Here is a 27,265-nt window from a genome sequence, read left to right as displayed (position 1 = left end):
ACCCAGGCGCCCCACTGACAGGTAACTTTTAACGGGAGGGGGGTTAAAGTCATAATAGCATAATTACAATGTTAGCTGTCTATTCAAAGAGATGGTACTTGGGCAAGGATTCTGTGAATTTTTACTTGTTTTATTTTGTTTTGCCATCTTCATGATTTTATTCCCTTTGTTCAAATGGGCATATTTTTCATAAGCAAATATAAAAGCAATGCCTCCAAAATGAAAAATGTAATAAGATTTTAAGATAAATGTATGATAAGGGATTCTTCAAGGTATTATTGACTAAGCATAAGGAATTTGTTTCATTTACAGTATTAACCATATTATGAAGTATTTGTGTACAAAAATGCAACTTTGAGAGGATAAGAAACATAAGGGGAAAATTAAAAAGGAAGTACAGATTTGTAGATATATCAATTGGCATTGTGATTGGCTGTTGCCATTTGAATTCATCTCATTCATGGGATTATTGCTATAGAAGTAAGCCAGAGTAATAACACCAATGGGGGAAGAAAAGAGTGAAGCGGTAGATGATGGGTTGTCTTTCTCTTTGGATGTTAATGGACACATCAAAGAAGGCATGTGTGAGACCTTACTTTCTTTAAGGAGAGCTGCTTCTGGGCTTGGTTGGCAAAATGTGATGTATAGTTTGAATGGAAGCTTTTCTCTCCACCTGTGAGTAGAATCCTCCATTGATTTAGATCCCTGCATGGTAGAAATTTTAGATCATCTAGAATTAATAAACTTGACATGGATATTGGTATTCTCATAATGAGCAGGATCTTAGCCTTAATTCCCCGGAAACAGAACTAAAGCAAAGGGTTAAGAGCAAACATTTTATTGAGGTGTATAACCTAGGGCACAGGGGAACAAAACAGGGAAGAAGAGAGAGCAAAGAGAGGTGCCTTTTCAATTTAGCTGCAGCTATGCACAACTGGTTTCTCCATTCAGTGGTCTCTCCTAAAGATGTGTATGGAATGCATCTCAAGACTGTCTGGAGAAAAATAGAGAAATGTTTATCCGTTTGTTCCCAAACTCTTTTCTTCAAAAGATTGCTTCACTGGGTTAACTTCCCACACTCCTAGGTACCACATTCTAGAGCACCAGTAGATCATCATGACATTATTCTCCATGTGCCAACAGAAAAGTCCAGAATAGCAAGTGATAGGCAAGTAGTGTTAGATTTAGTAGGGGAGTTCATGTGTCACTTATATAAAGAACAAAGCACTTTAGTTGGTCTGAGCTGTTTGCTTGTCAGGCTGATTCAAACTATTATCCCCAAGGGATCTGATCCATAGTTCCTTCTCTCCATGGCCCATAATTGCTGTAATTGCCCATTTACTATTTACTGTTATCATTGAGATGAGAAGCAACAGTAGAGGACATTGTTATTCCTTTGGGTTCTACAATATTTGTCACTGTCCCTATTGTGTAAAAATAACCCTAATTCCTTACGGTAATCTGCGTAAATTACCTCCCTAGTATAGTAACCCCTTTCCTTGCCTCTGGGTACACAAAGTAACCAGGTGGTAGTTCCAACTTCAAGTTACGTGAAATCCTTTCTGTATTCCCTATAGAAGCATTTCCCTCTTAGGAACCATTATCTCTAATCCAGAAAAGCCTAATGTGTGGAAATGGGAAGCAGAAATTATTCTACAAGTGGATTACTTAGACACAGTTGCGAGAGGGGTCAACCCTACTTCCACGCTATGGTTCTGAGAATTATGTATTCCAGATATTTGAGTTTCAACCCCACATACTGGTTGTTGGTTGTGTCTATCCTGCCTTCTGGAGGAGTGAGCCTCAAACACGCACTGTGGTTTCCGCAAGCTCTACCTTAGTTGAGGCCTTTATAGCTATGCCACTTTTCTGCTAGTTGCTTCCTATCCCCATTCACCTCATGGCCATGAACACTTTGTCACACTTTCGTTATCCTAAAATCAGTTCTTTTCTCTGAGTTAATGTGCAGAATACCCTTTTAGTTAATCATAGTTTGTCTCCCTTCAAGTCTTGATTATTCCAACGATATAAGTGGACTTGGAAGTGGATTTCCCCCAGTAATCTCTAGATGAGAATAGAGTACCGCCTACATCTTGAGTCTAGCCTGTCAAACCTTAAGTAGAGGGGCTAGGTAATCTGTGCCAGGACATTTGACCCAGAGAAACACTGAGAGAATAAATATGTATTGTTTAAGCCACTAAATTGGTGGTGATTTGTTATGCAGTGATAGAAAATTAATACAGTGTCTTTCCATTGTACAATATAATGATGTTACAAATTCTCAGGAAAATCAATGGGCAGATCTGATGATATCCAGCTCACATTGGAAAAATCTAACTGCAAAACCATTTGACATCCCATGGTAAGGTGTTCAGTCTTTACTAGACTCCAGTTGTATGCTTCAGAAATTATGACTTTTTTTATAATAATTTTTTATTATGTTAGTCACCATACAGTATATCCTTGGTTTTTGATGTAGTGTTCCATGATTCATTATTTCCGTATAACACCCAGTGAGAAGTTATGACTCTTATCCAGGACCCACAGGTCCATGCTGCAACCCTTATATATGGGCTTGTTGGAGATTTCCTGCAGCATTACTACCTACTATAGATATGTCTAACATGTTGGATTTTCCTGGTCATGTGGCCCAAGACCAGAGTAGATTGTGCTACAGAGCCCTCTGTTTCTCCAGATCCCAATTAAACTGGTAGCATTTCAACTTACCCACCAAGCAATGCTTTCTTGAAAATCCAAAGAGCCCATCCAAACCTGGGCCTCTGTTGGTGACGAAAGGTACACCATGCAATTTCTACCTCATGGCATGCTCCAGTTCACTGGACTTCTCTAAATGTGGTCAATTTGGTAAGCCTCTCTGATTCTCCATTAGGTTTACCTGCCGCCTTCTATAATATATTTTACTGGGGCATTTTGATTCTTTGGACTTTATTGTATCAAGTCTAACTAAGATGATGTCATCATTCAGTGAACCAGCATGATGCCCTGCCTAATATCCAGATAACCAAGGTCTCTACAGGTTATATTTTGATAGAGACCAGGATAGTTAACATAGTTCAGGAGCAAACAATGAATTTGTACTTCTGTCCTTTTCCCATAGAAACAACATGACTTTGAATTGTTGATCTTAATTGCTTCTCCACTAGAACTGCTCTTGAGACTCAGATCAAATAGTAGCTCTTCCCCTGTTGGGAATCTTCCCATCATCAGTTCCCAGGCTTCTTGCTTCCCGCTGGATAAACTTCCTTTGCTTCTTTCTGTCATCTCCATGAAGTTTTACCTCTGACTCATACCTCTAAATACACTATTTTCTTCCTCTTGTAATTTTATATTGTATGCTTAAACATTAAAAAAGAACCCAAGTCATTAAAAACAAAAGTTGTTTTGCTCTATTCTCTTTCCTTGAGGGAAGGGAAACATTAATCTTAAAATACCACAAGGAGCTTTTTCTAATGTAGCGAAGAAAATGAAAAAAAAGAGAAAAATTTCCATATTATATGCACTGAATATTCATATTCTGTCACTGTTGTTCAGGTATTTTCTTTGAGGAAGGGATGATTTTACAGAATAAAATGTTCTAGGCTTTGGACTCAGATAGCCTGGATGTAGTTTGGAGATATTTTACAAACTTCATAATATGAAGTTAAGTTACATAATATCCCTATTGGGTTAATACAAAAATAAGTTTTATATATAATATTCTATATTTGCATACACACACATATCATGAATAATATCATATATCACATGATAGTATTCCATGAATCAAGCTTTCTATCACTTATATGTGTGTTCCCAATATATATCAGAACTAATTATCAAAGTTGTGCTTCTGTGTATTTTTATAATAGGAAATATTTTCTTGGGGCGCCTGGGATCTTGGAGTCCTGGGATCAACTCCAGCATCAGGCTCAGCGGGGAGTCTGCTTCTCCTCCTGCCCTTCACCCCGCTCATGTTCTCTCTCTCTCTCTCTCACTCTCTCTGTCTCTCTCTCTCAAATAAATAAATAAAATCTTTAAAATATATATATTTTCTTAGGAAAAGAGGAGATTCATTTAATTCTCAACTTACTATGCAAGCTGTAAAATTTCATACTTCCAGTTCAAAACAGAATCATAATCCACAATGCCTAGAAATGACACCAAAGAAATATATTCAGTGAATGTGACTCCTAGGATATCATCATACAGAGCGTATCTGTCACAATCCAGTCCAAAAAAAAAAAAAAGAATGCAGAAACCTTTTACTGGTTTTGAAACGGGAAAATTTAATCCTGGGAATTGACTTCAAGGGAACGGAAGAACTGAGAAGCCAATCAAGTGATCATGAGGAGACATTGGGATCAGGAACACCAGCAAGGCATTCTTTCCGCTAGGTTGCAGTCTCAAAGACAAAGGCATTTTCTAGAGCTCAGGGACAGGGATCATCTGGTGGAAACAGAATCCACAATGGATCTTTCTGCAGAGAGCCACAAAATACATAGCCACTGTCTGAGCCTTAGCTTCAGGAAGGAGGAGAGGGGGTACACCTTGGCTTCCTCCTGCCTTCCCACTTCACAGTGGGTAAGAGCAGACTGACGTCAACTGATAAAACAGCCTGGGGCAATGCCGCTTGCCTTACATGAGAGGAAACATGCCCTCAACCACAACCGAGAAATTCCCATTAAGTGGCAATGATATGAAGAACAGGTAAATAGTTTTCAGTTCTACTTGATGGATTTGGAAATGTGTCCATGTGGAGTCCGGGGATATGTGACCTAAAACACTTGAAAATATGTAGCAAGTGTTCAAACTTTGTGACGCTGTAGCTACAACCTTTAAAAATGGTTTATTGGAAAGAAAACACTTGCATGGACACTGTTCAAAGAGGTTATTAGGAATAAATTCAGAAGCCAGATAACTTAGTTTGATCATTCACATTTTAAGGGTTTCTCAAGAATGTTTTTAAGTTTTCAAGTGTACCAATTACTAAGTATTAAATTTTCTTAGTAGCCAAATAAATACTTACGGTAGTGCTTAAAATTGGAGCTATTTTTCTTTTGGCAAACATATATTGAGCTCATACAAAATGACAGATCAAGGGCTTAGGGATTCAAAAATTGAGACCCAATTCCCATTCTAGATAATTTTGTATGGGAAAAAAATAACAAAAGACTGCAGTACAAAGGAGAATATAATAATGAATAGGTGAGGTTGCAGTTTGAGGGGGGCTCATTATATTTCAGAAAATTTTAATTGATACATTCCATTAAAACATTTCAGCTGAAACCCATGTTAAGACTGTGGATTGGCATTATACTCCCCCATTTACTAATGAGGAAAGTGAAAGGCAAGCAGAAGAGCTGGTAAGCAGACGAGCCCGGTAGAAACCTATATACATACACTCTGTTGCTCTTCAATGTCTGTGGCCTCCACATTTCATAACAAGACCTCTTGACATTGTGCATGGTACAGATAATTCAATGAAAGTTTAGATGACAAGATATCTCAGATCTCAAATGTATCAGATGTTTTTCTGATATTAAAAAATCAAACCATAAAAACTGTTCATACCTTAAAAAATGGAAAAAGAGGATATTTTTCTATTTAAAGTAAAATCATTGTAGAAATCTTTAAAAAAAAAATGCTATCAATAATGCCCTAAGCACATTGGCCTAATCTTTCACTTTAAGAATTAAAAATATCAACAATGACTACAACAATTTAAAAATTTCTAAAAACTCAAAACTAGAAAAGAGGATGTAAATGGATCAAAAAGCCATGAACTTCAATGTGAAGTGCATTGTCTGGTGAAAACCATGTGTCAAATAACAGGCATATAAAGTTAAAAGTCAATTCCAGAGGACTCCTCTAGTTTCAAATAACAAAAAAAACTTGATTTTGACAAAACCATCAATTCCTTTTTTTATTCTGTTCAATAAGAAGCAAAGACAAACCACGAAAGGCAGAAAAATAGAAGACAAAGAATAGAGAACAAAGAATAAAGGCAACAAATAGAAAAATCGTAACAAACGTGGCAGTTATTAGTTCAACTAGAGTGATCATCACTTTGAGCATCAATGGCTTAAATGCACCAATAAGAAGACAGAGATTGTCAAAGTGAATCAAAAGACAAGACCCAACTATGTGTAATTTATAAGAAATCCACTTTAAGTATAACAACACATATAGATGAAAAATGAAAGAATAGAAAATGATATACCATGCAAACAATAATCAAAAGAAAAAAGAGTTATATTAATTTCAGGCAGAGCTGACTTCATAGCAAGAAAAGTTGTCAGGGATTTAAAAAAAAAGGCATTACATAATGATAAAAGGGGTTAATTTTCCAAGAAAACATAAAAATCCTAATGTGTATGCACCTAACAACAAAGTATAAAAATACATGATCAGGAACAAAAGAAGGATGTCCTTTTTTGCTACTCCTTTCAACATTGTTTTGGAAGTCCTACCTAATGCAATAAGACAAGGTGAAATAAAAGATAATAGTTGGAAAGGAAAAAGTAAACTGTCTGTTCGTAGATACCATGGTAGTCCTTGCAGAAAATCCAATGGAATGGACAAAAAAACTTCTTGAACTAACAAGTGATTATAACTAATAAGCTGTCATAAAACTTTGTAGAATTCAAAGTTCACATACAAAAGCCAGTGTCTTTCCTACATACCAGCAACGAACAGGTGATATTTGAAATTAAATACAAATTACTGCTTACATTAGCACTCTAAAAAATAAAATACATATGTATAAATTTAACAAAATATGTGCAAGATATAATGCAAACTACAAAACTTTGATGAATGGAATAAAAAAACTAAATAGAAAGGTATTCAATCTTCATGGATAAAAAGGCACAATATTGCCAAAATGTTGGTTCTCCTCAACTTCATTTCTACATTGAGTGCAATCCCAATCAAAATCCCATCAAGTTTTGTGGCGGATATTGATAAACTAATTCTAAAGACTACTATCCAAAATATACAAAGAACTCTTAAAGCTAAATAATGAGAAAACAACCCAATTATAAAATAGGCCACAGACCTTAAGAGAAACCTGACCAATTGCTAAAAAAATGCTAACCATCATCTAAGCTTCCAGTGAGTTGCAATTACTGATCACAGATCACCATAATAAATATAATAATAATGAAAAAAATTTAAATATTACTTGAATTACCAAAATGTGACACAGAGACATGACGTGAGCAAATGCTGTTGGGAAAATGGTATTGATAGACTTACTGGAAGCAGTGTTGAGCCAAACTTTCAATTTGTAAAAAAACATATCTGCAAAGTTCAATAAAGCAGTGCACAATAAAATGAGATACGACTGTATTCCTGAGTGAAAGAAGCCAATCTGGAAAGGCTATACACTGTATAGCTACAATTATATGACATTGTGGGAAAGGCAAAACCATGGAGACAGTGACAAGATTAGTGGTTGCCACAGGTTTCAGGAGAGGAAGAGAGAAAAGGCAGAGCACAGAGGATTTTTAGGGAAGTTGAAAATACTTTGTATAACAGAAAATGTTCTGTATGTGCCATTATACATTTGGCCAAATTCACAGAATGCACAACACCAAGAGTGATCCTAACGTAAACTGAGGACTTGGTGTGATAATAATTTGTCAGTATCGGTTCATCAGTTGTAACAAATGTACCACTCTAGTAAGGATGTTGATAATGGGGAGGCTGTGCACATGTCAGGGCAGGAGGCATATGGAAAATCTCTGTACCTTTCTCTCAGTTTTGCTGTGAACCTCAAACTTCTCTGAAAAAATAGTCTCTTAAAGGAAACAAGGCACACAAAAGACAATAGTGGATTTTACAAATCACAGATTCCTACCCCTTTAGCAATTCATTTTGTGGAGTTTTGCACTATTTTCCATGACCCATCAACGGCTAAATTCCTGGGATTTCCTGAAATGCGTGGGAAAGCGGATCTTCTGGAGTCAGACATGTACTAACTTGCAGCTGGGTTGGTACAGCTTGGGATCTTTTCTATTTCTGCAGAAATGGACTTACTGAGAGTATTTCAATTAATTTAGAAAAGGTCACTAAAAATTCATAGCCCAATGTGTCATTTGAAAGTTAATGTTCTGCCTGGTACTAGTTTTGGGTTATTGATTGTTGTTTCCTATATTCTCTGCCACTATCTTAGAAATATTAGTACTTTTCATCAGTCAGGTGAAGATGTTTTTTGTGACTGGGTTGAGCAAGTGTCAACTTGTGTCTTCCTTACGGTTCTGTCTTCTCAAGAGAACACTCTTTTTGCCTTTCTTACATGAATGTGTAAATTCTTCACATTCACCTCTCAAAAAAACAGGTAATAAGGTAGATTTCATGCTCATTTTACTGAGTACTCAATTGTTTTTCTTGGTCTCTAAAGAATGGATGATAATTAACTGTCTTTAAATTCCAAAACTTGAAAAGTGTTCAGGGAGAAAAACGCAGATTTAGTGTCTACAAAAAATAATTCTTTACTGTATGTTCTTGTCTTCTCAGTGAACAGACTGGGACAATTTGCATTTTCCAAAGGTTTGAGACTTTGGTTTAAATAGCAAAGGTTAGACAGAGGACTGTGACCCTTTCTGCTTGTTTTGGTACAATCCGCTCCTGTGGTAGAATTACAGTCTTAGAAACAAATCTACAGAGGAAATAACTGCAATGTACAGCAAATACACAGAAGGATAGAGTAAAATCGCTTCAAATATGCACCATTCTTACAAAATTACTTTGTCTCTGTTAACAATCTAGTTGAAAGAATAATAAAAAACTAATTTTGCTTTTTCTAACTTTATATAAATGTTAAAATTTAATTTAAATAAATAATTATTAATATAAATATTTATACTTTTTTGCCTATAGAGAGTGATATACATGCTGTATATATATATATTACATTATTTGCTAGAGTTTATATAGATTAGAGTTATGATTTATACGATTATTTTGTTCATTGATTTATTTTATACAAATTAGTGTTTTCTCAGAGTTTTAAGTTTTAGGAAATATTCTATATACATATACAGTCTCAAACATATGAGTATATATACAAACATATAAATGTATACATATTTTAATACATATGCATAGACACATGTTGATAGTCCCTCAAGAACAATCGTATTTCTGTGCCATGATTATTTATTGCCGTAGTGTAACCAAACCAACAAGAGTCACCCCTTGGTGAGTCACAGATACACCAGGTGGAGTTGTTGAACAAAGCAAGCTTTATTTGCAGCAAATAAGGAGATTGCAAGGAATTACTTCCAAAGCTGTGACTCCCCGAGCAAAGGTGAATGGGTTCTTTTTATTTAGGGTTAGGAAGAATATTTAAAAAGGACATCCTCATCATCATATGTACAGGTAGACATAAGGTTGCATATACGCCTTAAGGAAACATGCCTAGACATACATTACGTGTTATGTAAATGAGCCTTGTCCTCCTCCTTGGGCAAAGATTTTGGCATTATAATGAGGTAAAGGGAATTGTTGGTCATTCCAGAAGTCACTCTGCAGTCCATCTGCAAAGGCATGAGTCAGGGGTTACTCTCAAAGTGGTCTGGGTGGTCTCAAGCAATAATGAAGGATAGTTTGGGTTTCTATCACTGGATATTATGCACATAGAGTTTTTTACTGAGTTAAGAGATAAGCTGGAAAGAGCTTAAGGAAAAATGTGGAACAAAGGTTGGTAGGTATAAGCTCGTGAGCAGGAAAGGTCAGGTGTTAGGGGCTAGCTGCTAACGATGGAACCAAACAATGATTAACACAGGCAGTAGGACTTTCCCTTTTGGAAACATTTCTATCTTTTAGATCCTACCATTAAAAAAAGAAAAGAAAAGAAAGGTACCAAGTATTTTCAAGAAAACAAATGTGTGTGTTTTCTTGCAAATAGGTCAATAGTTTAAAGATATATTTTATATTTATATATTTTATACCTATAGATTATATTTATATTATATGTATATATTTTATATTTTGTATGTTCTGGATGTTTTATTTTGAATGAATGCTTTATTTTAAAATACCCATTCCTTCAGTGACTTGCATTCCCTCAATCAATCAATGGAACCAGAGGAGAACAAACTATTTCGGTTAATTATGACATTTTCTTACCATCTTATTGTTTCACTCATTACTTAGTAACACTAAATATAATTTTAAATTTAATATGCTACAGGTTGAATTGTGTCCTCTCCAAAAGATATGTTCTCATCCTTACCCCTGATGTCTCAGAATATAACCTCATTTGGAGATGGGGTCTTTACAGAGGCAATCAAGTTAAAATGAGATTGTTAGGGCTGTCCCTAATCCAGTATGATGATGTCCTTTTAAAAAGGGAAAATTCAGACCTAGAGACAAACATGCATAGGGAAAAAAAAAATTAAGACCTAGGGAGAAAACAACTCTCTATAAGCCAAAAAGAAAGGCCTGGATCAATTCTTTCCCTCATGACATTCAGAAGGAACCAAACCTGCCAACATCTTGATCTTGCCTTCTAGCCTCCAGAAATAGGAGACAATTTCTGTTGGCTAACCCACTCAGTTTGCAGTAATCTGTTACAACAGCCTTAGGAAAGTAATACAAGTATATTCTTTCCAATTTTACATGAAAACTTTCCATTCTAAAATCCAATATTTTATATTATCTTAATTTTTAATTCTTTAAAATATCAGTTCATAATGATTAGTGGTTTAGTACTGTATAAACATTGTTTAAACATATTTATAGACATGAAATTTTTCCTTGCCTTTCTTCCATATATTTGCCTTTACCTGTTATAATTCTTCCTCTCTGCCCATTTATTTCCTAAATCTTTTACTGACTTCTTTACTAAATAATTCATGTGAGAATTCCTGTCTTGTCCATCTCCTCTTTCCCTTAGGCCATCTTGTATATATATCAACTACGTCCATGTAGCTGTGTAGGCATATAGTCAGGTTATTAGTAGGTCACCTAGTCATCCCCAAATACGGACTCATCTAATGGTGTGACAGAGCGGCAGGGCCAAAGATTTCATCAAAATGTGAATGTACCCCGAGTAACTCAGTACCAGAAGTATATGAAGGATGGAGGAGAAATACATTTTGAAATGTACATAACTGAAAATTCTTCTAATGTTGAATGAATAACATGCAATTAGAGAATTTGGTTCTCAAGTAATAGAAGGTCTTTCTTTTGGGGTATATGCAAAGATAAGCACATCATACTATTTTTTAGTGGCAATTACACAAAATAGAATTTATCAGAATTCCTGTGTTTGTAGGGTACAAACCTGTGAAATCAGTGAGTATGAAAGTAACAACTCATGTGAAGGAAACTTGAGATTTTCCCCAAATTTGAAAACAATCCTTAAAGTTATATGATATTCCATTAACAAGTTATAATGCTAAAAATATTTTTTTAAACAACCAATGTTTTAAAAAATCAGCCATGCTAGTGGAAAAGTAGAATTTTCTTTTTATTATTTGTATAGAAAATTATATTGAGGCACCAAGGTGGCTTAGTTGGTTAAGTGTCTGATTTTTTATCTCAGCTCAGATCTTGATCTCAGGGTCATGAGTTCAAGGCTCGTGTTGCGCTCTAGCTGGGCTTGAGTCTAGAAGGAAGGAAGGAAGGAAGGAAGGAAGGAAGGAAGGAAGGAAGGAAGGAAGGAAGGGGAAGGGGCAAGGGAAAGGAAGGAGAAAGGAAAGGAAAGGAAAGGAAAGGAAAGGAAAGGAAAGGAAAGGAAAGGAAAGGGAAGGGAAGGGAAAGAAAGAAAAAGAAAGAAAGAAAAAAGAAAGAAAGAAAGAAAAAGAAAGAAAGAAAGAGGAAGAAAGGAAGGAAGGAAGGAAGGAAGAAAGAAAGAGAAAGAACGAAAGAAAATTATATCACCAAAGCACTGCAATTTGAAGAGGAGGTCAAAGAGTACCCAGCCAAAAATGTCAGAAAAGAAGTGTTATAGAAGTATGTCAGAAATAAATGGCATAAAAATACGTTATTTTTCTGGACTTTGTGATGTTTAAGGTATTTGTTAGTTTTTTAAAATTTGTAATTTATTATTTCTTTTCCCATTCTAAGTAAATATCCCTGTCTGTATGTAATTCTGCATTTATGTTTTTTTATTTTGCAAACTATATAAAATCATCCTTTAAAAACCAATTAAATGTATCCCAACTTAACTTTTCAAGCCAGATTTCAAATATGCCTTTTTCAACATCAGCTGACATGAGGAGGGTAGAGTAGAAAAGGTCAGAGTTAAAAAAAAGATAGTACTTTTTCCATGGTTAAAATATCTTATTTTGTGAATTTCACACACACACAAAATCCAATTGTGTGAACCCATTGCTAGCAGCTCTGCTAGCTGTAGAAGGGGCTTGGACAATTGAAACTCCCCAGTAAATCTTCTTGTGCTCCCCCAGTGAGTATCAGCCCATCCTTCCTCCTTAATTCCATGGCCATAGGTTCAGTTATTCATTGAATAAATTTTGGCAGGACGTTTAGTACATATCAGGCTCTGCCCTAGATGTAGGTGTAGAAACAGCGAATAACAATCCATGTTCCCATGGAGCTTTTTTGTCAGGTGGGGAGGGGGGAACAACCAATTAGCAAGTAAATACATAAATAACCAAGACTATTTTAGATAGTCATATAAGCAATGCAGGAAATAAAATAGGAATTGATAAAGATGGCTGGGGTAATGAGCAACTTGAGATAGTACTAGAAGGTGATTCTAAGAAGACAATATTCTGAGACATAATAATAAACATAAACCATTGCTATAAATATTTTAGGAGAAATAATTTTAGAGAGAGAGAGAAAGCACACATGTGAGTGGGGAGGAGGGGCCGAGGCAGAGGGAGAGAAAGAATCTCAAGCTGACTCTCTGCTCAGCGGGGAGCCCTATGTGGGACTGGATCCCAGGATCCTGAGATCATGACCTGAGCTGAAATGTAGAGTCAGACACTCAACAGACTGAGCCACCCAGGCACCTTAGAAATTATTTTTTTTAATAATTTTTTTATTTATTTGAGAGAGAGAGAGCAAGCACGAGCAGCAGGGTGGAGAAGCAGAGGGAAAATAAGAAGCATGCTCCCCGCTGAGCAGGAAGCCTGACGGGCTTGATCCGAGGACCTCAAATTCATGACCTGAGCTGAAGGCAGATACTTAACCGACTGAGCCACCCAGGTGCCCCTCAGAAATTTTTTAAATAGAGTAAATAATAAATGCAAAAGCTTGGGGCAGAATACTGTTGCATGTTCAAGGAATCTAAAGATGGTAGTGTTGGCTAGAGCAGGAAAGCAGAGAACGGTAGGAAATGAGGAAGGGGTGAGAGCATGATGTTAGACTTTCAAGGCAGGACTGCTGGGCTAATTGCAAAAGGCTATTCCTTCCTGAATGTTCCAAAGGCACTTCAGATTTAACATATTTAAAACCAAATTCGCCATCTTTCTTCCACCAGCATGCTTACGCTTCTACATTGCCCATCTCACGTAGTGACAGCATCTCCCCTCAATGCCGGACCTAAAAGAATCTCCTACTCTGCCCTGTAATTCTTCCCTGATTCCAAATCTAGTCTATTAACAAATCTTATTTGCTGATTCTTCTTCACAAATCTCTCTCGTCCTGCGCCCCTTTCCAGGTCACTGCTCCTGTTCCAGTTACCCCTTCACCATCTCCCCTGCAGTTTCACCTCACTTCCCTCTTAGAGACCCACTGCTTTTCGTTTTATTTCCTTGAGTTAGTCTTTACACAGCAGCCGTCATGAGCTTTGCAAACAATGATCGGTCATGTTGCTCCGGTGTTAAAACGCCTCCTAATGGTCCATCACTGCACAAATAAGAATGTCTACACCCTTAGACATGGAATCCAAGATCCTTTAGGTCTGGCTATTGCCTATGACTCCAGTCTCCATCACACAGTTTAATTCTCCAACAAAACCAAACTACTTTCAATTTCCTTTATGTTCCCACTGCTTCAAACCTTTATTCTTTGCACATGTTGTTTTTGACATTTGGAACGACTATTCCCATGACGTCCCCTGCTGTGTCGCTGCAAAATTCACCCTGAAAAGCCTAGGTTTAGTGTCCATATTTTTTGGTAAACTTCTCTTGAAGCTTTCTCTCCCCACCACACACCACCACCAGGACTTGACCTCTCATTGCCTCTGCTTGTGCCGCTTTTTGCACATAGAATAATTTTAGAAGTCTGGTTTCCCCTGTTGATACCCGTTGGAATGATTTGATGCCTGTGCTTCAAGCAATGTCATGAGGAGCCTACAGAGCTCGTCCCTGACAGTACAGCTCTCGGTCACAAAAATAGAATGTTAGACCTACAGGGAATGGTTATCAGTAAGGTGATCCCTTCATAATACAAACGAAGGAACTGATAACCAGAAAGGTTAAGCAGCCAACAGCACCCTAACTAGTTTTTTATGGAGCCCCTAGTAACTTCCTGTCTCCTGCCCCCAGAGCTTTAGCCTCGGGCTTTGTGTGCCCTTGGGGATTTCTCCCCTCCTCTCCCTTATTTACGTTCACGTTCAGGGATGTTATCTTCAGTGGAAAGCTGATCGGTAGCTATGGATGCATTTACTTTATATTAAGCACTCTACCAATATTCGTGAAGGAATGAAATAAAAGGCTTGAGTTTGTAATGATCTAATTGCTACTGTCAACGGAGTGAGACTGCTTAGGAAGCCTATTGCTTCATTCCTTAATTCTTTTGTCAAACATTCACTGATCACCTTTAACATGCAAAATGCCATACTTTGTGTTGAGAATGAAAAGGCAAACAGAAAATGTGCTCTTTGCACACCAGACAGTCGCAGAGAAATAAAACACATGATCATAATACTAAAGCAAAGTTAGAAAAGCCGTACTGAAAGTGTGAATAAATCAAGAAGTGCATGATTCTGGAAATCTCTTAGGAAAGAGTCACCAAGTTTTTTAGAGACGATTATATTTGAGCTATACATTCCTTCATTTATTCATTCATTATTATTCATTTATTTATTCATTACGAGCACTTAGCTTGTTAATAACAATTTTTTTTTAGAAAAGGAAACTAATGGATGAATCATGAAATAACTGCTCAATCAGTGTTATTTTTAGGGGCACTTGACTTTATCTCAATGACACGGCTGTTTTATTTATCACACCATGAAACTAGATTCAAGTCAGTGATATTCATATGCCTATAAAATTCAGAATTATTTGTTTTTAAAATCATATGTTTTATTAGTTTAGTCTTGAATGTTTCACCTTTAAAGTTTAATTTTAATTTTCTCTCTGTGGTCTCTGAAACTGGAGTAAGTCCAGAATTCTTTTGTGATTCCCCCTCTACCGATAGGAACACCATGCTCATTTTGCTTGCCACAAGAATGCTGCTATGATGAGTTCTACAAAGAATAGTTTGGGAAATTAAAATAAAATAAAAATCTTCTGCTCTTATAATGAGACTATCTCCTATTTCACAGTATAACAAATTTGACAAATGGTTATTTCATTCAGCTTTTCATATTTGTTTGCTTGATCTGTGTCTAAAGGTAAATACGTACATGTGCAAACCTATTCTTACTGTGTCTCTTAGTCATCCAAACCCTGGATTTCTGGAAGGCTAAAAAAGAAGCAATCATTCGATGTTGCCAGTTTGATTTCCAAACATAAAAGTTTATGAGGTTTTACAAAAACATCCCAAAGCTCTAGCCATGCATTTTAATTTATTTTGTTTACGGTAAAAATTCTCTGATAGCTTTTCAACATTTTTCAACAGTCATTTTAAAATTTTGAACAAATCTGCCTCTTGTTATTACTCTTGAAAGAGAAGATCCTATAGGACTTTTCTTCCTTTGATATGAAGAATATTTCATAATATCATAAAATATTATCAAATCTAAAAATTAAATTTTTTATAAGTACATGTATACTTGTGTTTAACATGGAAATAGGAAAGTATAGCCATCATTAGTTATGTAAATAACTCCTGTCTATACATGTAAATGTATGGATATAAAGATATCTTACAATTTTTAAAATAAGTTATCATGGGCTTGCTTTGTTATCTTTATGATTATTGAATACATGCCTCACTGTACCGTCACAAGTCAGTTATTTATATGCGCACACTGAAACTAAATGACTCACCCAAGATCACACAGCTAGATTACTTACTAAACTGGGTTGCAATAAAGCAACATTTAGGCCATGTTATAGATTATTTTTTTGTATGTAAATTTACTCCTTAGGCATGATCTTTTGTTTTGTGATTAAATTTCCAAAGGGCATTTTTGACATTCACATTAGCTTATTTCAAGTGGAAATTAATTTCCCCTTGACAAGTGTTGTGAGTTTCAAAATATCCCTGTGCACACGTTTGCTGAAAAGGTTATTTGTATTACAAATGTTTGCGGCAAAGATATCTAAGCTTTTATTATGTGCACATATCTTTATATACATAGTACTCACTATAAGTTTATGAGATTACTTTTCTGTAGTGACTTTTGGAAACTAGTCTACCGCTTTTTGATTATGCTGTGTGTTTCACATCCTATTTAAATGTTATTTTGGCCTTTAATTTTTAACCTTGTAAGTTTCATTACTGTGTTATACAATTTCATCTGAATAACCACGCCAAAAAAAAAAAAAAAATTAGAGCTCTTCAGCTCTAAATTCATGTAACTGAAAGTAGCTCTCCTTGTCTTTGTTATTATGATCAGCACATTGAAACTCAAGGCAAGGTTGTTGATGGGCAGAGATCCTGAGGGCGGGAACTGCAGGCAGCTCCATGGCTGGAGGAAAGCATCTGAATGCAGGCCCTGGCACTTCTGCAGAGCAAGTTTCTTCATTCCGGATCTGTGGAATAGACCAAAAACCCGAAGCACCTGGCAGGTTATGTGGCAGCTGGAAAATCCCCTAACCACATATTTTAAAGCCCGTAAGATGCTTGTGGTTTAACACGTATATGTCGTTATTCTAACATTCACTAAAATAAAATGCAATTACACATTCCTGAATACTACTGATTTTCTCTTATATCAGGATAATTTCGGCTGTCTTAATTCCCTCAGATAATATCTTAGAACTTACTTGTGTGCTAAATGGAAACCCAGAGAATAATTTACATTTTTCTTTTTAGTGAAGATATAAATGAATTAAAACTTTAGAAAAAATAACCCAAGGCCCTCAAGAACTGATTATTCCCCTTGCTTTAACCTGAATTCTCCTTTTATTAAGAAAGATTCACTATTCAAGGAACATTTTATCTTCATTCATAAAATGGAGTCTTTCATTTCTGGGGGCTCATGACAAATGAACAAATGAAGGGACAGATGAAGATTCATTAAGGGACTTGTTTGAATTTAGATGGGGGAAAAGATTTCAAATAGGTAAATTAAATATGTAGATATATGTGCATATATATATATGCATACACATATACTTGCCTGTGGTTTTCTTCAGTAAGTTAATTTATAGCTTTTTTTTTTAGTTTAAGGAAGAGGAAATGGGTGTGTATATGAATGGGTTTTAATCTTTGCAGCAGTTCCACCAATGTCTCCATTGCTTTTCACTTAAGAAAACATATCCAGCCTTTGCCCACCTAAATCAGGATATTTCCATTAGAAGAAGAAGGAGGAGGAGAAGAAGAAGGAGGAGGAGGAAGGTGGGGAGGAGAACCACCTCTCCAGGTCCAGTGTGATGACTTGTTTTACATTAGGTGTTATAGAAATCTGTACAAATGTGTGCAGCTGTTTCCCTTCAGTCAATGATAGTAATTATTCGGAGACCTCCTGCAATTTCATGGCCGATGACTCCTCTTGCCATAAACCATTCAGAGAGAAAGGAAAACCCAATGAGTAATCACTGTGCACTGAAAATGTCGTTGTAAAAGTAAGGTGGCAGAGACAAGGCCTCTAGAGTTGAACTCTGAAGACCCAAACCAACTCTAATCAATCTGTTAGATTTTGTTACTCAAACTTGGTAGCATTTTTATGCTGCTTGAGCCATTTAATATTATTTTAAACTGAATGCTTTTACTTTAACATGAAATACTAATTAACCATTGTTAAGTCCATAAGATATTTTTTTATCCCCTTTCCCTTCCATTGGCTATATAACAGTGATTATAGTCAGTTCTGTAAAATGCCTTGTTTTCTTCATTTTTATTAGAAAAACTAAATTAATAAACTTGAAACTTTTCATTAAAAGAAGTTCTTAAAAATTTAGTATCTTAATGTTCAAAATAAGTAACTAAGGGGTAGCATAAGAAAATTTTTAAAAAAGGAATAATCTTTGCTATATAATGTGTGTGCACATATACACAAAAGTGATAGATAGATGATAGATAGTCATAACGTTATTAAAGCAATTTTAAAGCAGAGGCTATTTTCTAGCCTGGGATATATTTTCAAAAGAAAATAGAAACATATGCACCTAATTTTATTTATATGGTAATTTTTCACTTTTTTATATTAGGCAAAATGGTAATAGGTTTTTTTTGTAGAGTTTTTTCAAAAGAAATAGTTAAGGGGCACCTGGATGGCTCAGTTGGTTAAGCGTCTGCTTTAAGCTCAGGTCATGATCCTGGAGTCCCAGGATCGAGCCCTGCATCAGTCTCTCTGCTCATCAGGGAGTCGGCTTCACCCTCTCCCACTCCCGCTGCTCATGTTCTCTCTCACTCTCTCTCTCTCTCAAATAAATAAATCTTTTTAAAAAATAAAAATAAAGTAAGAAAAAATAGTTAAAACCCATGTTAAGAAATCCCCCTTTTTTTTAATATGAAAGTGACTTTTTATTTTATTCTATTTTAATTCAATATAGTTAACATACAGTGTTATATTAGTTTCAGGTATACAATATAGTGATTCAACAATTCCACACACTACTCAGTGCCCATTGTGATAAATGTACTCTTAATCCTTGTCACCTATTTCACCCATCCCCCCACCCACCTCCCTTCTGATAACTGTCAGTTTGTTCCCTGTAGTTAAGAGTCTGTTTTTGTTTGGTTACTTTTTTCCTTTGTTTTGTTTCTTAAATTCCACACATGAGTGAAATCATATGGTATTTGTCTTTCTCTGTCCAACTGATTGCACTTAGCATTATACTCTCTAGATCCATTCATGTTGCAAGTGGCAAGATTTCATTCTTTTCTATGGCTGAGTAATATTCCATTGTATATATATCCCACTTCTTTATCTATTCATCTAGTGTTGGACACTTTACAATATTTGGCTATTGTAAATAATGCTGCAATAAATATAGGGGTACATATATCTAGCTGAATTGGTGTTTTTGTATTACTGCATCATATGGTAGTTCTATTTTTAATTTTTTGAGTAAACTCCCATGTCCTCTGCCCATTTTTAATTGGATTATTTGTTTTTTTGGTGTTGAGTTGTATCAGTTCTTTATATATTTTGGATACTAGCCCTTTGTTCATTATGTCATTTGTAAATATCTTCTCCCATTCATTAGGTTGTCTTTTAGTTTTCTTGGTCATTTCCTTTGCTTTTCATTTTGATGTAGTTCTAATAGTTTATTTTTGCTTTTATTTCCCTTGCCTCAGGAGAAATATCTAGAAAATGTTGCTATTGCCAGTTACAGAAATCACTGCTTGTGCTTTCTTCTAGAATTTTTATGTTTCAGGTTTCACATTTAGGTCTTTAACCCATTTTGAGTTTATTTTTGTGTACCAAGTAAAAAAGTGGTCCAGTTTCATTCTTTTGCGTAGAGATTTCCCAACATCATTTGTTGAAGAGACTCTCTTTTACCCTTTGCATATTCTTGCCTCCTTTGTCAAAGATTAATTGACCATATAATTACAGGTTTATTTCTGGGCTCTCTATTCTGTTCCATTGATCTATGTGTTTATTTTTATGCTGATACCATACTGTTTTGAATACTACAGTTTTGTAGTGTACCTTGAAATCTGGGATTGTGATGCTTCCTTTTTGTTTTTCTTTTTCACGATTGCTTTGGCTATTCAGGGTCTTTTGCGGTCCATACAAATTTTAGGTCAGTCTGTTCTACTTCTGTAAAACATGCTGTTGGTATTTTGATAGGGTTTGCACTTAATGTGTAGATTTCTTTGGGTAATATGGACATTTAAACAACATTTGTCCTTCCAGTTCATGAGCATGGAGTATCTTTCCATTTGTGTTGTCTTTGATATCTTTTATCAATGTTTTCTAGTTTTCAGAGTATAGACTTTCATCACTTTGGTTAAGTTTATGCCTAGATTTTTTTTTTTAAGATTTACTTATTTATTTGCCAGAGAGAGAGCACAAGCAAGGGGGAGGAGCAGAGGTAAAAGGAGAAGCAGGCTCCCCACTGAGCAAGAAGCCCCGATGTGGGTCTCAATCCCAGGACCCTAGGATCATGACCTGAACAAAGACAGACGCTTAACTGACTGAGCCACCCAGGGGTCCTTAGTCCTAGATATTTTATTATTTTTGGTGCAGTTGTAAATGAGATTATTTTCTCAATCTCTCTTTCTGCTGCTTTATTGTGTATAGAAATGCATTGGATTTTTGTATATTGATTTTTATATTCTGTGATCTTACTGAATTCCTTTATTAGTCCAATAGATTTTTGGTAGTCTTTTGGGTTTTCTGTATGTGGTATCATAAGACATCCCCTTTCTTTTGAGAGGAATTGAAATAATCATCATACTTGAGTTTTCTGTAGCTAAATCATTCCTTAGTTCTATTTTGTCTCACACAAAGCTTTGGGTTATTTTCCTTAGAGAAGATAGGTTTTTTGTTTTGTCTTAGTTTCGTTATTAAGCAATTGAGAGAATCACTTGTGTTCTCTGTATCTCAGTCATCAGATGGATCTTCTCAGAAGATGATTATTCCCCAAAGGTGGTGCATGGTTACAGAGATGTTAAGGAGTGAAGGAGTGAAGGACCTTCTATTCTTTGTAACTCCCAGACCTTCCAGTTCAGATTCCTGTATCTAAAGAGAGTGCAATTTCAAAGCATCCCAATGATATTGTGCTAACTAAACTTTTTGTGCTGTTTTAACTTCAACTAGTGCTTATTAGGTCTGTAGGAAGCTCTATTTTTAAAAAAGATCTTTTGGCATTCCAGTATGAACTTCCCCAGATGGAGTTCTTCATCCCCTCTCAAAAATAATCATACCTACTTCTCTATCGTTGTTAATAGTTCCATTTGTCTCTCCTTCTCTGCAACATCATTTCATTTATTTATCGATAACCTAATATTTCAGGTCCAATTTGCAGTTTTGAAAACACAAAGATGAATGGGCCATATTCTCTGACTTTAAAGAATTCATGGAATAGTCAGAACCAAAACACATGGTCAAAATCCAATACTGTAAGTATGATGGCATGTGTAGATGAAAGGGTATGATGGGAACAAGGATGCAGCATACAAACTAAGATTTGAATAATCAGGAATTGCTAAGTAAAATCACCAGTTGTGTTTTAAAGAATGAAGAGTAATTATTCAAGTAAGGCAGAAGGAGGAGATAGGGCATTCTAAACTTAGGACAAGGCTTTTCTTTCTCTCTCTTTTTTTTAATGAACATGAAGTACAGAGCTTGTATCGAGTATAAAAAATTGCACATATAACTAGTGTATCAAATCCATCCTCCTTGGAATGAAAGTATACATGACCCTGATTCTCCTCTTATTATTCTTTATATTCCTTTGATGAGGCTAATCGTTTCTCTTTTCTCCAGCTGAAACTCAGATGGCGTTTCCCTCATGATTTTTCCAGTCAGTTCCTTCAATTATTAAAATGCCCAGTCCCATAAAATAGTCAAGATTCCTAGTTGATTTAAAGCTAAAATTTCCCTTTCCCATCTTTTTCTTCCAGTTGAAGAAGGGGACGTGGAAGTATCTTCTCTTTTACACATAATATAGGAAGATTGGAATTAATTCAAAGGATATGTAGAGTCATTGAAAATACCTGATCATAACAGTAGTATAGTTATATTTCAGTTTGTAACTATGCTTTGTTCAGAGAATGGATTTAAAGAGATAAGAGCAGAGGCAGAAGAGAACAAAGGAGATTTCCCCCCAATTACCCATGATAGATCTAGTAGTGATTCAGAAGAAAGAAAGGGAAAACTAAGAAAGTAAAATCTGTGTGCACTGGGTGATTGTTTAGATATGAGTGGAGAAGAAAAATGTGAGATCAAAGGTAAATCTCAGTTTCCATATTGGATAGGATGGGTGGAATCTGTTGTTTCTGTGGAGGTCTACAGAAGGTGGAGTTTTAGAGCAGATGTTAAGCTCAGTTTTAAAGGTGTTGAGTTCAAGGTGCATATGAGACAAAGTGAAGATGGCCATTGGACCCTTGTATCTATTATGGAAGTCTCAAGTAGAGAATGATTATGGTTGAAAACTTTACTATAGATAGTAATAAATGTAGATATAAGTACATGGAGTATACATATCATAAGATCTATGTATCTATACTTTTTTCTAGAATTTCCATTTGGTTCTTCAATGAACATTTCAGTTTATCTGCTAAGATTTATGTGTTTAATCATTATGTGTGTATTTTAATTTACATACTGAGCCTAGTTATTATAAATGCTTTTAAAATCTTGTCTGCTAATTACATATGGATCATCTCAGAAACCCCAGTGATTGCTTGTTATTGCTGAAATAGTTTGAGAAATTATTCATATGATAGAATTTATCATTTAAAGTCTATAATTTAGTGGTTTTTGGTATATTTACAGAGTTGTTCATTGATTGCCTTTTATTCTGAGTATTAGTTAAATTTTAATGTTTCTTTGTATAGCTAATAATATGGGATTATATCCAACATTGTGAATGATACCTTACAAAGACGCTGGATTCTGATATATTCTATATCTGTATTATAGACATATATATATATACATATATATGGCTAAAGTGATAGTTAAAACCACAGAATGGTAAAAACAAATAGTCAAGGGAAGAAGACACACCTGGGCAATGTCAATGTGTATAATGAGTGGTCTACAAAGAAGACAGAAAAGGACAATAAGTAGAGGTTATGTTATCACAGAAACAAGATGTATTATTTCTAACTTAGAAATTTATTGATTTATTAAAAATCTTAACTTCTCAATTCTGTCAAGATTACTTATTTCCATTTCATTACAAATATCATATATGTTTGCTAAAACTTATTATTGTAAGTGCATTCATTCTTCCAGAAATTAAAAGAAAATGCAATATAAATAAATTAAAAAAAACAAAAACTTCCTTTAAATAATTTCCATGACTGCCTGATAAATCTGGATTACTCCTTTTTTTTTGGTGGGGGGGGAGTGAAGGGAGTGTTGGTAACTATGTTGTGCTCAACATCTTTTCATTCTCTGCTCCCTGCTTAGCCATTTAGGATGCAGGGTTTCTGCCAGAGTTATAATGCAGGTGTTCTCTAGCACATTATCATTCCATGATTATGTATACAGACCTTGGATTTACCTCTGTTTCTGGAACTCCCTGTCATTAGGAATATAAGTTTATCACTTTGACCTTTATCTGTGACGGAGTTTTGTTGAAACCCCCACGATAAATCATACCGGTGTTAATTATTTGTTTTAAAGACTTTAGGGCCATTATTTTATAAATGGAAATTGAAAGCATCTTTATCTCAATTAAATGAGGTACACATTTTTGTATATGAGAAGAGATATTTAAAGTCACCTAACAGAAATCTTTGAGTAAGATTGGAATAAGTCAAATACTTTTCTGGTCGAGTAAGAATTGTCAGCTTTATTGCTACTACTAAGAATTTATCAGCTTAGAACTTGAATTTTGATTTAACCATGTTTTCAGAAGAAATTTATATCTTTTCTCCTATAATTTTTTGAATGAATTATTGTAAAATAAAGTATTTACTGAGTGAGCTATAATAATGGCATCTACTATTTATATAGCACTTACTATAATTTTGTTCAAGTATTTAAGGAATAAAATACCAAATTTAACAATAAATACAGAAATATTGAAGTTCACTTGTATCCATATCAGGTATAGAAGATCTGGGATGGATAGATAGATAGATTGATGATAGACAGATAGGCAGATAGACATAAACGAAACAATGAGAGAAGCAGTCTATTTCTCACACTGTTAAGTAGTATTTCCAGACCACAGTGTTATAACTGACTGAAAACTGGCACTAAGGAGAAGACTAAGACCTTATTATTGTCCTCAAGGATATTTTTTCCAACCGTATTGAGATATAATTGACATATAACATTGTATAAGGTTAAGATGTACATGGTGATTATTTGAACACATATTTTGTGAAATGGCTACTATAATAAAGTTAACACCTCCATTATCTCACATGATTACCATTTTGTTTTTGTGGTGAGAGCATTTAAGATCTACTCCCTTAGCAACTTTGAAGTGTATAACACAGTATTGCTAACTGTAATCATCATTAGATGCCCAGAATTTATTAATCTTATAACTAGAAGTCTGTACTCCTTGACCAACTCTTCCCATTTCCCATCCTGTGGCAACCACCATTCTATTCTCTGATTCTGAATTTGGGTTTTTTAGATTACACATACGAGTATTTGTTTTTCCCTGTCTGATTTATTTTACTTAGCATAATGTCCTCAGAGTCCATATAGGTTGTCATATATATGGCAAGATTTCTTTCCTTCTTATGTTTGCATAATATTCCACATTGATCTATTTATATGGAAGATATACATATTCCATATATATGTATATTTGCTATTTTTCTATCCATTCATCTCTCATTGCTTTAGGCTGTTTCTATATCTTGGTTATTTCAAATAAGGATGCTATGAACAGAGGAGTGCAAATATCTCTTTAAGATAGAGATTTCATTTCCTTTGGCTGCATGCCAGAAGTGGAATTGCTGGATCATATGGTAGTTCTATTTCTAGTTTTTTGAGGAAACTCTAAACTGTTTCCCATAGTGTTTGAACCAATTTACATTCCTGCCAACAGTGTATGGGGGGGCTTCCCTTTTCTCCACATCCTCACCACCACTTGTTACCTCTTTTCTTTTTGATGACAGCCATTCTAACAGATGTGAAGTAATATCTCATTGTGGTTTTGATTTGCATTTCCCTGATGATTAGTGATTTTTTTCCACGTAACTCTTGGCCATTTCCTCAATTATATGTTAACCCAATAGAAAGACAAAGCTAATGTATGACATGAAAGACAATTTCTGTTAAACTCTGTGGAAACAACTATAAGAACAACAGAAGTCTAGACTTCATTTTTACTGAAAATCTAATTGCTGAGAGCTTTCACATGCATTCTCTTATTTAATCTTCACAAGAATGCTCTGTGGCGACATTATTAAGGCCATTTTGTAGGTGAGAAACTAAGAAACCTGTGCTAATTCACAAACATGACTCAAATCCAGATTTATCTCATTCAAAAGCCTGTGATCTTTCATTATTCCACGGAAGTAGTGGTGAAGGAAGCAGACTGTAGTTTCTTTGCTCTGTTTTTCACATAAAAGTAGATTCTGCATGCTAGACTCTGTTTTGTATCAGTGAAGCTCCTTTGGTGGCATTATTTTACATTTGTAAAGGTTAAAGTAATCCCGTTTTTCTGGGAGGGGGGAGGAAACTTTTCTCTTTCCAAGGATGGGTGATAACACTCTCAATTTAACCCAAAAGTAGTAGACCAGGAAGGTTTTACATAACACAACTTCCCAGCTTTGCCAACCATGGATATCTTTAGGAAAGTTAAGTCAGGATTTAGACATCAAATATATAATCCCACTATGAAGTTTCAGACTTCTAATATGAGGTTTCAGAATTTCTAATACATGTTCAACCAAATGCAGATATCTCTATTTTTTCCTTGCAGAAAACAAAATTGTGATCGTCATAAAAACAGACTGCATTATGCACTTTTTATACCACTCATAGAATCTAATATTATGCTAAGAGAGTAAAAGTTATGGTAGTTGGTAAATAAGTCTGGAGGCAAGAGCCTCACTACTGTCTAACCAAATAAGTATTTTACATTAAGGAACTTCAAGCCAGGCAGGAACTGTAGACAATCATGAAATGCTATTGGTGAGAAACATAGGCCTGTCTCATATGTCTAAACTTGGAGTTATCTTTCTCACCCAAATATATGTAGTTATTTTCCATATTTTTCTTTTTAAACTGTTGTTACCATCAAAACATACTGAATATATACAGAGCTTGGTAGCCTAGCCAGAAGTGCTGCAAACGATGAAGAGTTTAAAGTTTCAAGAGGTGGTTTATACCATTGAAAGGTGTTAATAATTTTTAGAGCAAACTAGGCCTGAAGACATCTCAGATCACACTACGTGGTAACTCCAGTATCCCCTAAAAATAGTGCAGAGCCAATCTCAGTGGACATTCAAGATTTGCCTCATTTGTAAATACTATCTGGACTATGTGTTTAGAGTGAATAAGAGATTGATGTTTACAGACTTCTGTTAGATGCCTCTCCAACTAGATTATACTGCTTATTATCATCACCCTTAAGATGTTTTTAAGTCAACTTTTAGAGAAAAACTGATCCATTTGTTCAACACATATATATTTTTTAAATTTTTATTGAAATTCCAGTTAACATATGGTGTAATATTAGTTTCAGGTGTACAATTTAGTGAGCCAACACTTACATACAACACCTGGTGCTTATCCCAAGTGCATGTCTTAATCCCCATCACCTGTGTAACCCATTCCTGCACCCTCAACACTTATTTTTGAGCACTATGAAATAAACCTTAATCTCAGTGCAAGAGATACCAGAGAACAAGATATAGAAAGTTCACACTCTCATAGGGTTTATGTTCTCATGTAATACCCATGTCTGCATCGTGTCTTCCCTGAAAGTCAGTATTTATTTTTATTGACTGATATTATAAATATCTTTAACAAAATATCTCATCAAGTGAATTATAATGAAAGAAAATTAACTTTTGTCACCTCATTGATATATGATATTGATCAATGAATAAGTGAATTAATTATTTTCATCAAATATGACTGCTATTAACATAGTTCTGCTTTCATTTTAGGTTTGGAGTACGAGTCAAAATTTACATCCATGCTGAATTTTACTAAAACTATAACCTCATTTGTGGCAATTAGTTTCATGTAACATCCAGTTTCTACTAAAGGACATTCTGGAAGGTATTCTGACAAAGAGTGGAGCATTACTTGTTTTTATCTGACCGCTAATAATCAAATTCCAGCCAGTCTGCAAGCTTTGGTCAAAAATAAGTGTCACTTAATTGTCTAATAAATTATTTTCTATGG

The 27,265-nt window shown here is 35.1% G+C and overlaps 1 long non-coding RNA gene across 2 annotated transcripts; it reads left to right on the top strand.

Annotated features, from left to right (window-relative positions):
• Window positions 1-27,265, top strand: LOC117797071. Of its 2 annotated transcripts, none has more exons than XR_004621909.1 (3): window positions 1-21; window positions 2,286-2,362; window positions 27,025-27,265. It is a non-coding gene; the product is annotated as an uncharacterized LOC117797071 (long non-coding RNA). The 2 variants fall into 2 exon arrangements; XR_004621910.1 differs by lacking the exon at window positions 27,025-27,265 and adding an exon at window positions 16,712-16,764.

Source organism: Ailuropoda melanoleuca, chromosome 18, assembly GCF_002007445.2.
Source record: "Ailuropoda melanoleuca isolate Jingjing chromosome 18, ASM200744v2, whole genome shotgun sequence".
Classification (NCBI taxonomy): Eukaryota; Metazoa; Chordata; class Mammalia; order Carnivora; family Ursidae; genus Ailuropoda; species Ailuropoda melanoleuca.
Note: the sequence above shows the minus strand (reverse complement) of the source record. Positions and strands in the feature narration are given on the sequence as shown.